Here is a 12,557-nt window from a genome sequence, read left to right as displayed (position 1 = left end):
CACACAGGGAGAGATAGACACACATTACACAGGGAGAGAGAGACAAGGACATCACACAGGGAGAGAGAGAAACACATCACACAGGGAGAGATAGAGACACAAATCACACAGGGAGAGATAGAGACACAAATCACACAGGGAGAGAGAGAAACATCACACAGGGAGAGAGACACACATCACACAGGGAGAGATAGAGACACAAATCACACAGGGAGAGATAGAGACACAAATCACACAGGGAGAGAGACACACACATCACACAGGGAGAGATAGAGACACAAATCACACAGGGAAATAGAGACACAAATCACACAGGGAGAGATAGAGACACAAATCACACAGGGAGATAGAGACACAAATCACACAGGGAGATAGAGACACAAATCACACAGGGAGATAGACACACACATCACACAGGGAGAGAGACACACACATCACACAGGGAGAGATAGAGACACAAATCACACAGGGAGATAGAGACACAAATCACACAGGGAGAGATAGAGACACAAATCACACAGGGAGAGAGGGACACAAATCACACAGGGAGATAGAGGCACAAATCACACAGGGAGAGATAGAGACACACATTACACAGGGAGAGAGAGAGAGACACAAATCACACAGGGAGAGAGAGAGGGACACACATCACACAGGGAGAGAGACACACACACAGGGAGAGAGAGGGACACACTCACACAGGGAGAGAGAGAGACACATCACACAAATCACACAGGGAGAGAGGGACACACATCACACACAGGGAGAGAGAGAAACACACATCACACAGGGAGAGAGGGACACACATCACACAGGGAGAGAGACACACACACATCACACAGGGAGAGAGACACACACACATCACACACACAGGGAGAGAGACACACATCATACAGAGAGAGAGACACACACATGACACACACAGGGAGAGAGAGACACACAAATCACACAGGGAGAGAGGGACACACATCACACAGGGAGAGAGACACACACACATCACACAGGGAGAGAGAGAGCAAACAGATAGAGAAAGGGAATGCACACACACCAGAAAGAGACAAAACATACCACACAGAGAGAGAGAGACACACACACATCACAGTCACAGGGAGAAAGAGAGGGAGACACACATCATGCACACACACGGAGGGAGACACACATCATGCACACACATGGAGAGAGAGACACAAACATCAGACTCAGGGAGAGAGACACACACATCACACACATGGCGAGATGCACACACATCACACACAAGAAGAGAGAGACACACATCAGAGAGAGACAGATACAAACACATCACACAGAGGGAGGGAGACATACACATCACACAGAAGGAGAGAGAGACACACACATAACACACAGGGAGACACACACATCACACAGAGGGAGAGAGACAGAGAAACACACATCACACATCACACACACAGGGAGAGAGGGAGACACACATCACACAGGGAGAGAGGGAGACACACACATCACACACACAGGGAGGGAGACACGCACATCACACACACAGGGAGAGAGCGAGACACACACATCACACAGGGAGAGAGAGACACACACATCACACACACAGGGAAAGAGGGAGACACACACATCACACACACAGGGAGAGAGAGAGACACACACATCACACACACAGGGAGAGACACACACACAGGGAGAGAGAGACACACATCACACAGGGAGAGAGAGAGACACAAATCACACAGGGAGAGAGGGACACACATCACACAGGGAGAGAGGGACACTATTCACACAGGGAGAGAGAGACGCACATCACACAGGGAGAGAGACACATCACACAGGGAGAGATAGAGACACACATCACACAGGGAGAGAGAGAGACACATCACACAGGGAGAGAGAGAGACACAAATCACACAGGGAGAGAGACACATCACACAGGGAGAGATAGAGACACAAATCACACAGGGAGAGAGACACATCACACACACAGGGAGAGAGAGAGACACAAATCACACAGGGAGAGAGAGAGACACAAATCACACAGGGAGAGAGAGACACACACACAGGGAGAGAGGGAGACACACACATCACACAGGGAGAGAGAGACACACACATCACACACACAGGGAGAGAGAGACACACACATCACACACACAGGGAGAGAGGGAGACACACACATCACACAGGGAGAGAGAGACACACACATCACACACACAGGGAGAGAGAGACACACACATCACACACACAGGGAGAGAGGGAGACACACACATCACACACACAGGGAGAGAGAGAGACACACACATCACACACACAGGGAGAGAGGGAGACACACACATCACATACACAGGGAGAGAGAGAGAATAGTGAATTTCGGACATTGGGGTTTCGGAAGATTGGCATCTTCCTTTCCACCTGAAGACTGGCTTTCTATGAAATAAAAAGGACCGGGAGTGTCACTGCGGGTAGGAACTGCTGCTTCTGACCTTCGTGGCTTTCTGGCGGGCTTTTAAGAAAAAAGGTACCGCCCAGGTCTTCTCCAGTCTCAGCAACTGTGAGGTTAAACAGTTAAACTGACGGCTGCTGAGAGTGGGAACTGACTGTAGGAAAGTGACTGGAGGAGCAGCGCAGGGGAAAGACAGAACTGCTCCTCCAATCGCAGATTCTGCAGCTCCCGCACTGGCTGCTCCACCTCCTCCAATCACAGGCTCCCTCTCTCCTGACCTTGCTGCTCCCCCGGAGGCAGAATCTATGATTGGAGGGGTGGCAAGGGTTGGGGGGAGGGGGAGGTGGTGGAGGAGGGAGAACCAGTCATTGGAGGTTGATGAGCAGTGAACATTTGGCTGCGCTGTCACCCAGCATGTTGGGCTAGATGCTTGACCATCCGTCTGACCTGTCCGATATCCTCCATAATGCCATAGACAGGAAGCTGAATAAGTCAAAAGAGGAGGCAAGAGGCGGGCCGAAACCCAGAGCTGGGGGGTGCGTGGGTGACGTGGTGGGGTTAGAGTTTGTACCAGGTCAACTGTTGCTCTGGGTGTGCAGGGCTCTTTGTGTTTGAGAGTGGGAATCTGGCCCAGGATTGGCATGGCAACACCCTGAGACCCTTACGAACATATGAGTTCGGAGCAGGAGTAGGTCGCTCAGCCCCTCGAGCCTGCCCCACCATTCAATATGCTCACGGCCGATCTGATTGTAACCTGAACTCCACATACATGCCGACTTCTGATAACATTTCACCGCCCCCCCCACCCCCACTTATCAAAAATCCATCCACCTCTGCCTTAAAAATATTCAAAGGCTCTGCTTCCACCGCCTTTGGAGTCCAAAGACTCACTGCCCTCTGAGAGAAAAAAATTTCCCCTCATCTCCATCCTAAATGGGATTTAAATTTAAACAGTGACCCCCCACCCCCCTCCTAGTTCTAGATTCTCCCACAAGAGGAAACATCCTCTCCACATCCACCCAGTGTCATGAAGTGATACTAATGTCTATAATGTTATTGGAAATTATTTTTAAATTGGGATTGTAGTAAGGCCTGTGTCTATGTGTGTGTCTGTGCGTCTTAATTGGACTGCAGCCAGCTAGTCATGCATAGTTGTTTGAGATGTTAATTAGATAAACGGAAGGAGGAGAAGGTAAAGTGTAAATTTGCATTTGTTGAATAAACCATTCAAAAGAATGGGTAAAATCTTGCACCTAACTAGGAGACGCCAAGCAATATGTTTATATTACTAATAAAATTGGTGGAATGGGTTATTGTTAGGAGAGGTGAAATTTTTAAAACCTTGTAATACAATGGAAAATTTACATTTAAAGGAGAAGCTAGGTATAAACAGACTGGAGTTTGTGTGTGGGAGAGGCATGTAAGATCTAACCAGCCTGTAAGCCAACAACTGCATCTGCAAATTGAAAGGAACCTCATTTAGAATTTGTAAGGTCTAATGTGCTTTGCCTGGTGTCTGTTTAACGTCTATGGGTTATTGTTGCCTTGGTGAAGATTTACCTGGGGATGATCAATTTGGGGATTTGATTAAAAGTTATTATGGTAGTAATTTGTAGACATGTGTATGTGTTTAAATTTATTGTCAAATTAATAACTGTTTAATTTAGTTTTATATTAAAAAATCTCTTGAGGCTTGGTGGTCTTATTCCTGAATTTAGAGCTGCATCTCAAACATACCAATCGAAAATATTGGTTTTCACAGTTGCTCAAGTTTCCCGCTGGGATTTAAACAACTCAGCCTTTGCCAGTTGCTGTGGAAAACACCTGTCAAGATTCCACAGGGTCTTTAATGTTTCAAAGTTTAAGAGGAACTCGCGCATAGTCTTTTGAACCTTATGATGGGCCTAGTGATTGTTAAAATTGTGAGGGATGATATGGCTACCCTCATTCCCATGGTATTGCACCAAACTGATATGAATACTAATACTCATATCTGTGGTTCTTTTGCTGTTGTGTGTGTGTGCAATCATCCTTCCTCTGCACAACCCCTCTCCCCACCCCTTACCCCGGGTTTGAATGTGAAATAAATGAACCTCCTGGGTTAATTCTAAAGAGAGTTTGCTGCATTTTTTTTTCTATTATTCATTTATGGGATGTGGGCATCGCTGGTTGGGCCCAGCATTTATTGCCCATCCCTAATTGCCCCCTTGAGAAGGTGATGGGTGAGCCGCCTTCTTGAACCGCTGCAGTCCATGTGGTGTAGGTACACCCACAGTGCTGTTAGGGAGGGAGTTCCAGGACTTTGATCCAGTGACAGTGAAGGAATGGCTGATATATTTCCAAGTCAGGATGGTGGGTGGCTTGGAGGGGAACTTCCAGGTGGTGGTGTTCCCTGTGCGTCTGCTGCCCTTGTCCTTCTAGATGGTAAAGGTCGTGGGTTTGGAAGGTGCTGTTGAAGGAGCCTCGGTGAGTTGCTGCAGTGCATCTTGTAGATGGTACACACACCGCTGCCACTGTGCGTCGGTGGTGGAGGGAGTGAATGTTGGTGGATGGGGTGCCGATTGAGTGGGGGTTGCTTTGTCCTGGACGGTGTCGAGCTTCTCGAGTGTTGTGGGAGCCGCACTCATCCAGGCAAGTGGGGGGAGTGTCCCATCACACTCCTGACTTGTGCCTTGTAGATGGTGGACAGGATTTGGGGGAGTCAGGAGGTGAGCTACTCACCACAGGATTCCCAGTCTCTGACCTGCTTGTATAGCCGCAGTATTTATATGGCTGCGTATAAAAGTAGACCACACAGAATGCGGGCTTGGGGAAACACTCACACAACGTACTTTAAAAATAATTCAAAAGTGCCTCTGCTTTTGGACAGACAGCGGGTGGGAGGATGAAGAAGTTCGGTTTGCCTCACTCCGGCTCCCTTTCCATCAATAAGCCTGCAGTGTCGGCTGGTGGTGAGGAAGCGGGACCAGAGCAGAAAACGATCAAAATGCAGAAATGCATTCGGTCCGTACTTAGCAGATGTCCACTAAGCCCGTCTGATTACTGCTTCACCGTGTCAAACAGCTGAAACTTGGGAAGGCTCCCATCGTGGTTTATTATCGGAAATTGGGAATTGAGTTTCAAACCCAAATTCGAGGGAAACCACCAAGGAACTGAGGAAGAATCCCCCCACTGTCAACATCCTGGGGGGGGTTACCATTGACCAGAAACTGAACTGAACCAGCCATATAAACACTGTGGCTACAAGAGCAGATCAGAGGCTGGGAATCCTGCGGAGAGTCACTCACCTCCTGACTCCCCCCCCTAAAGCCGGTCCACCATCGACAAGGCACAAGTCAGGAGTGTGATGGGACACTCCCCACTTGCGTGGATGAGTGCAGCTCCCACAATATTCGAGAAGCTGGACATCATCCAGGACAAAGCAGCCCCCACTCGATTGGCGCCCCATCCACCAACATTCACTCCCTCCACCACCGACGTACAGTGGCAGCAGTGTGTGTACCATCTACAAGATGCACTGCAGCAACTCACTGAGGTTCCTTCAACAGCACCTTCCAAACCCACGACCGCTACCATCGAGAAGGACAAGGGCAGCAGACGGACGGGGAACACCACCACCTGGAAGTCCCCCTCCGAGCCACACTCGCCATCCCGACTTGGGAATATATTGGCCGTTCCTTCACTGTCGCCGGGTCAAAATCCTGGCACTCCCTCCCTAACAGCACGGTGGGTGTACCCACACCACAGGGGACTGCAGCGGTTCAAGAAGGCGGCTCACCCACCACCTTCTCAAGGGGGCAACTAGGGGACGGGGCAATAAATGCCGGGCCTGGCCCAGCGAAGCCCACATCCCATGAATGAATGATAAAAAAAACCTTAGCTCATGGGTTTCAACGCACTTTGCTCCCTTCCTGAAGCTTCCCTGCCTTTGACAGTACATGAACCAGCAAGGCCATATTCCGTTGGTAGGAAGGACTTCAACCTGTATTAACATGTACTAATGTGTTAATACATGTTCACACAGCGAGAGGCCGACACGTGGCAATGCTGAGGACACTTTGACCTCAGGACTGTGGACCAAAGCAATGGTATCAAATCACCAATCGGAGGTAAACAAAGGGGTTTTCTTTTTGGGAGGGGGTCAATTACCAGGGGTCATAGATTTGAGCTAAGGGGCAAGAGGTTTAGACGGAATTTGAGGAAAACATTTTTTCACTCAGTGGGTGTGGGGTATCTGGAACTCACTGCCTGAAAGGGTGGTAGAGGCAGGAATGCTCACAACATTTCAGAAGCATTTAGATGAACACTTGATACCCCGCAGCCCACAGGGCTACAGGCCAAGTGCTGTTAAATGGGGATCAGAGTAGATAGGGGCTGGATGGCCGGCTCGGACACGATGGGCTGATGGGCCTCTTTCCCTGCTGTAAAACCCTGTGACTCTAAAGGCAGAACTAATGCTTCTAACCGCTTTAAGTCTAATAATTGAGGAACACAGGGAGGGGTAGGCCATTCGGCCCCTCGAGCCTGCTCTGTCATTTAACTGGGTCATGGCTGAAAATGGAGGCTTGGGGGGGGCGAAATGGCCCTGAAAGGGGGGGGGTGGGAGGGGGAGCAGGGGTGCGTGTGGGAGTGGGAGGGTGGTGTGGTCGCAAGGCAGAAGCCCCCTGTGATTCCTGCACTGGCCCTGCCCGGATCTCACACTGTGCTGAGCTCAGGTGTCACTATCCCTATAGAGTCCTTTCCTAAAACAATTATTATTTAACAGCCAGTCATATTCAAATTGCAGAGTTTGTTTCATCCAGGATAAAGCAGCCCTGCTTGATCAGCGCTCCATCCACATTCACTCCCTCCACCACCGACGCACAGCGGCAGCAGTGTGTGTACCATCTACAAGATGCACTGCAGCAACTCACCGAGGCTCCTTCAACAGCACCTTCCAAACCCACGACCGCCCCCGTCTAGAAGGACGAGGGCAGCAGACGCACAGGGAACACCACCACCTGGAAGTTCCCCTCCGAGCCACACTCACCATCCCGACTTGGAAATACATCGGCCGTTCCTTCACTGTCGCCGGGTCAAAATCCCGGAACTCCCTCCCTCACAGCATGGTGGGTGTACCTACACCACAGGGACTGCAGCGGCTCACCCACCACCACCTTCTCAAGGGGCAATTAGGGATGGGCAATAAATGCTGGGCCCAGCCAGCGAAGCCCACATCCAGTGAAAGAATAAAAAAATAATAAAAACCAGAGTCTTCTATATTCAAAGAAAAGAAGCAGATCCCTGTTTAAGAAGAATATCTTTATTCCAGTTTTGTACATTAGTTGTAAACTATATTAATTCCTAAAACACTTCACAGCTATTGAAAAAAAATACGAGTTACGGCTACTACCGACTTGGCTTTTGTTTGTCTGTCAAATACATTTGTCAATTAAAGACCAGCGTAGTGTCATTCTTTATTTAAGGAAGGATGTGAATGCGTTGGAAGCAGTTCAGAGAAGGTTGACCAGACCAATACCAGGGATGCGCAGCCTGTCTTATGAGGGAAGGTTGGACAGGCCGGGCTTGTATCCGCTGGAGTTTAGAAGAGTAAGAGGCGACTCGATTGAACCATATAAGATCCTGAGGGGTCTTGACAGGGTGGATGTGGAGAGGATTTTTCCTCTTGTGGGAGAATCTAGAACTGGGGGGGGGGGGTCGCTGTTTAAAAATAAGGGGGTCGTCCATTTAGGATGGAGACGAGGAGAAATTTTTTCTCTCAGAGGGCGGTGAGTCTTTGGAAATTTCTTCCTCGAAAGGCGGTGGGAGCAGAGTCTTGGAATATTTTTAAGGCGGAGCGGGATAGATTCTTGATATGTTCGGGGGTGAAAGGTTATCGGGGGGGGAATGTGGGGTCGAGGTTACGATCGGATCAGCCGTGGTCTTATTGAATGGTGGGGCAGGCTGGAGGGGCCGAGTGGCCTTCTCCTGCTCCTAACTCGTACGCTCTGGTTCCTGAAGGCAAGAGGAGTCACGAGGTTACGGTGATCCTTCTTGTTAACATCATTCACAGATGCAGGGGTCAGCTCTCTTGGGTTCGCTGACGCCACTTAGATCTCTGCACCGCGCTCCCTTTCTCCATCCCGAAATCGATTCCTATTTGAGCATCGATTTCCTCTGAAGATTGGGAAGAACAATGCCACAAACTCTGTGCTTTCATCACCCACCCACCCACCCTCCCTGAGCTTCACCCAGCCTTTGTGCAACCTCGAAGTCCAATTTGACTCAAGGATACCAGAAGTGGGAGCAGGAATAGACCACACGGCCTGTCAAACCTATTCCGCCGTTCAGTACGATCGCGCCAGATCTTGGCTCCGCTCTCCCCGCTCCCCATATCCCTCGATCCCCCCCACCAAGAGTCCGGAAATCTGTCCGTCCCGGCCTTAAATGTCTTCAACGATGGATCATCCACAATCCCCTCCCTGGGGTGGAGAATCCCAAAGATTCACAAACCCCTCTGAGTGAAGAAATTCCTCCTCGTCTTCGTCCCCAAAATGTCCGGCCCCCTCATCCCGAGACTCTGCCCCTCACCTCCCTACCCCCATCCCGGGGTGTTTTAGATTCCCCGGGACCAGCTGGGGAACGATATCTGGGCGTCCGCCCTTTCGAACCCCCCCCCCCCTTCAGAACCGCGTAGGTCCCGACGAGCTCGCCCCTCGTTCTCCATGATTCCCGGAGACTCCGAGCCTGGTTTTACCCAGCCTCTCGTCGCAGGACAACCCCCCTCTCTAACCCTACTCCCCCTCATCCCGGGAACCCATTGAGTGAACCTTCTCTGCTCCGCCTCCAAGGCGAGTCTGTCCTTCCTTCAAATGCGGAGACCAAAGCCACACAGCGCGCTCTCCGCTCCAGACACGGTCTCACCAAAACCCTGTAACCACCACAGCCAGACTTCCTTATTCCCGCACTCCAATCCCCTGACGCAAGATTCCAACACCCAGGTCCTCATCGTTGCCACTTCCCCAGACTTCCAACCTCCGCAGCCCCGCCCGTCTGCACCCCTGTCCCGGCTCCTCGGATACTGGGACCCTCATCTGTACCTTTCTGGCCTCTGGACATAACTATTCCCACATGCTCCTGACTGGTCTCCCAGCTTCCCCCCACCCCCCACGGAAACTCCGTCACCTCCAAAGCTCTGCCGGCCCCAATTGCTTTCCGCAAATAAACAAAGTCCCGTTCACACGTGATGCTCAGTGACCCAGGCCAGAGCTGCAAGTCTGAAACTCTCCTCATCAGCCCCGAGCTACCTCCGGAGCCTCGCACGGATTGGCCAGAGTCTCACCGGGAGCCCCCAATGGGTGTTAACGGATCAGGTTTAATTCCATAGGCTGCGTTTTTATTCCTCAGAGTGGGGAAGGTCAAGAGGAGATCTAATCTGAGCGTTTAAGGTGATGAAAGGATTCAGCAGGGTTGAGAGACAGAGAGAGAGAAAGCACGACGGGGAGGGAGGGAGCGAGCAATGGGTAGGGAGGGAGCGACAGAGAGAGAGAGAGAGGGGGAGGGAGAGAGAGAGAGAGAGAGGGAGAGGGAGGGACAGAGAGAGAGAGAGAGAGAGAGGGAGAGGGAGGGACAGAGAGAGAGAGAGGGAGGGACAGAGAGAGAGAGAGAGGGAAGGACAGAAAGAGAGAGGGAGGGACAGAGACAGCAAGAGAGAGGGAGGGACAGAGAGAGAGAGAGAGGGAGGGACAGAGAGAGAGAGAGAGGGAGGGACAGAGAGAGAGAGAGAGACGGAGGGACAGAGAGAGAGAGAGAGGGAGAGAGAGGGAGGGACAGAGAGAGAGAGGGAGGGACAGAGAGAGGGAGGGAGGGACAGAGAGAGAGAGAGAGAGGGAGAGGGAGGGACAGAGAGAGAGAGAGAGGGAGGGACAGAGGGACAGAGAGAGAGTAGGAGAGGGAGGGACAGAGAGAGAGAGGGAGGGACAGAGACAGAGAGAGAGAGAGGGACAGAGAGAGAAAGAGAGAGGGAGGGACAGAGAGAGAGAGAGACAGAGAGGGAGGGGAGAGAGAGGGACAAGAGAGGGACAGAGACAGAGAGGGACAGAGAAGAGGGACAGAGAGAGAGAGGGACAGAGAGAGAGAGGGACAGAGAGAGAGAGGGACAGAGAGAGAGAGGGACAGAGAGAGAGAGGGACAGAGAGAGAGACTGACAGAGAGAGAGACTGACAGAGAGAGAGACTGACAGAGAGAAGACTGACAGAGAGAGAGAGAGACACACTGACACAGAGAGAGAAGAGAGAGAGAGAGTCAGAAAATGGACTGAACTACAAATCGGCCCTGGCAGAAGAGACCCAAGGGGTTGAAAGGCCTCCCATTCCTGTGTAACGGGCTCAAGGGGGCTGAATGGCCTCCTCCTGTTCCTTATTTAAAGGTCCCTGTGTTGCCGTAACCCAGTTGTCTGTGTGTGTGGGTGTGTCTATGTGTGTGTGTGTCCGTGGGGTCTGTGTGTGTGTGTGTGAGTGTGTCTATGTGTCTGTGGGTGTGTCTATGGGTGTGTGTGTGTGTGTGTCTGTGTCTATGGGTGTGTATGTGTGTGTCTGTGGGTGTGTCTTTGGGTGTGTGTGTGTGTGTGTGTGTGTCTGTGGGTGTGTCTTTGGGTGTGTGTGTGTGTGTCTCTGTGGGTGTGTCTGTGGGTGTGTCTGTGGGTGTGTATGTTGGTGTGTCTATGGGTGTGTGTGTGTCTGTGGGTGTGTCTATGGGTGTGTGTGTGTGTGTGTGTCTGTGGGTGTGTCTATGGGTGTGTGTCTATGGGTGTGTGTGTGTGGGTGTGTCTATGGGTGTGTGTGTGTGTGTGTCTGTGGGTGTGTCTATGTGTGTGTGTGTGTCTGTGGGTCTGTCTATGGGTGTGTGTGGGTGTGTGTCTGTGGGTGTGTCTATGTGTGTCTGTGGGTGTGTGTGTGTGTGTCTATGGGTGTGTGTGTGTGGGTGTGTGTCTGTGGGTGTGTCTATGGGGGGGTGTGTGTGTGCGTGTGTGTCTGTGGGTGTGTCTATGGGGGGGTGTGTGTGTGTGTCTGTGGGTGTGTCTATGGGTGTGTGTGTGTGGATGTGTGTCTGTGGGTGTGTCTATGGGGGTGTGTGTGTGTGTGTGTGTGTCTGTGGGTGTGTCTATGGGTGTGTGTGTGTGGGTGTGTGTCTGTGGGTGTGTGTGTGTGTCTGTATCTATGTGTCTATGAGTGTGTGTGTGTTACTCTGCCCTAGCCGGGTTCCCTCTTCTCCATTCAAGAAGACAGAAATACAACCGTTGTTTCCAAAAAACAAAACAATAAAAACCCCAGCACAAACAAACCCTGACCGGGCAGAGCATGAAACACAGCCCTGGGTGGTGTGATCTCCCCTCCTAATTCAACCCTTGGGCGTCCAGGTGTCAGTCTGGTAAAGCTGCGCCGCGCTCCCTCCGCGGCCGGTGTGTCCTCCCCTGAGGTGTGGCGGCCAGAGCGACGCACAGTCCTCCGGGTCGAACCGGGGTTTTGCCTCACTGTCTCCTGGGTGTGGTTACCCTGCAGGTACAGCACCACAAGAGCAGCCACAGAGGAACGTGCTGGGGTGTCTAAGCAGGTTGGGGGGTGGAGGAGAAGCTCGGGGTGGGAGGGGAGGCAGTGTTTCTATATGGTGGCCCTACCCTGCCACCCGCCCCAGGCATATTTAAAGACTTTGGGGTTCTGTGCGGGTCTCACTGCTGCCTCCTGGGGGCCCGGAGGACCCACGCTCTTCCCACGGGGCATTTCCTGTGGGGTCTCGCCTGGAGGCTGAGGAGAGATTTGGATAGGCCGGAGTTGTTTCCTTGAGGGCAGTGGGAGGCTGAGGGGGGGCTGACCTAATCGAGGTGTGCAAAATGGTGAGGCGGCCGAGATGGGGTAGACAGGAAAGACTTGTTTCCCTCTGGCTGAGGGGGCAATTACCAGGGTGGGGAATAGATTTAAGGTGATTGGTGGATGGATTAGAGTGGGGAGGTGGGGTGGGGGGGGAACGTGAGGAAAAACCTTTCCAGAGGGGGGCGGGCGTCTGGAATTCGCTGCCTAAGTCGGTGGCTGAGGCCGAAATGCTCGACTTGCTTAAAAAGGTAACTGGACCTGCATCGGAAACACTGTAACCTGCCAGGACCGGG

Source organism: Cetorhinus maximus, unplaced genomic scaffold (genome assembly GCF_964194155.1).
Source record: "Cetorhinus maximus unplaced genomic scaffold, sCetMax3.hap1.1 HAP1_SCAFFOLD_687, whole genome shotgun sequence".
NCBI classification, from domain to species: domain Eukaryota; kingdom Metazoa; phylum Chordata; class Chondrichthyes; order Lamniformes; family Cetorhinidae; genus Cetorhinus; species Cetorhinus maximus.
Note: the sequence above shows the minus strand (reverse complement) of the source record.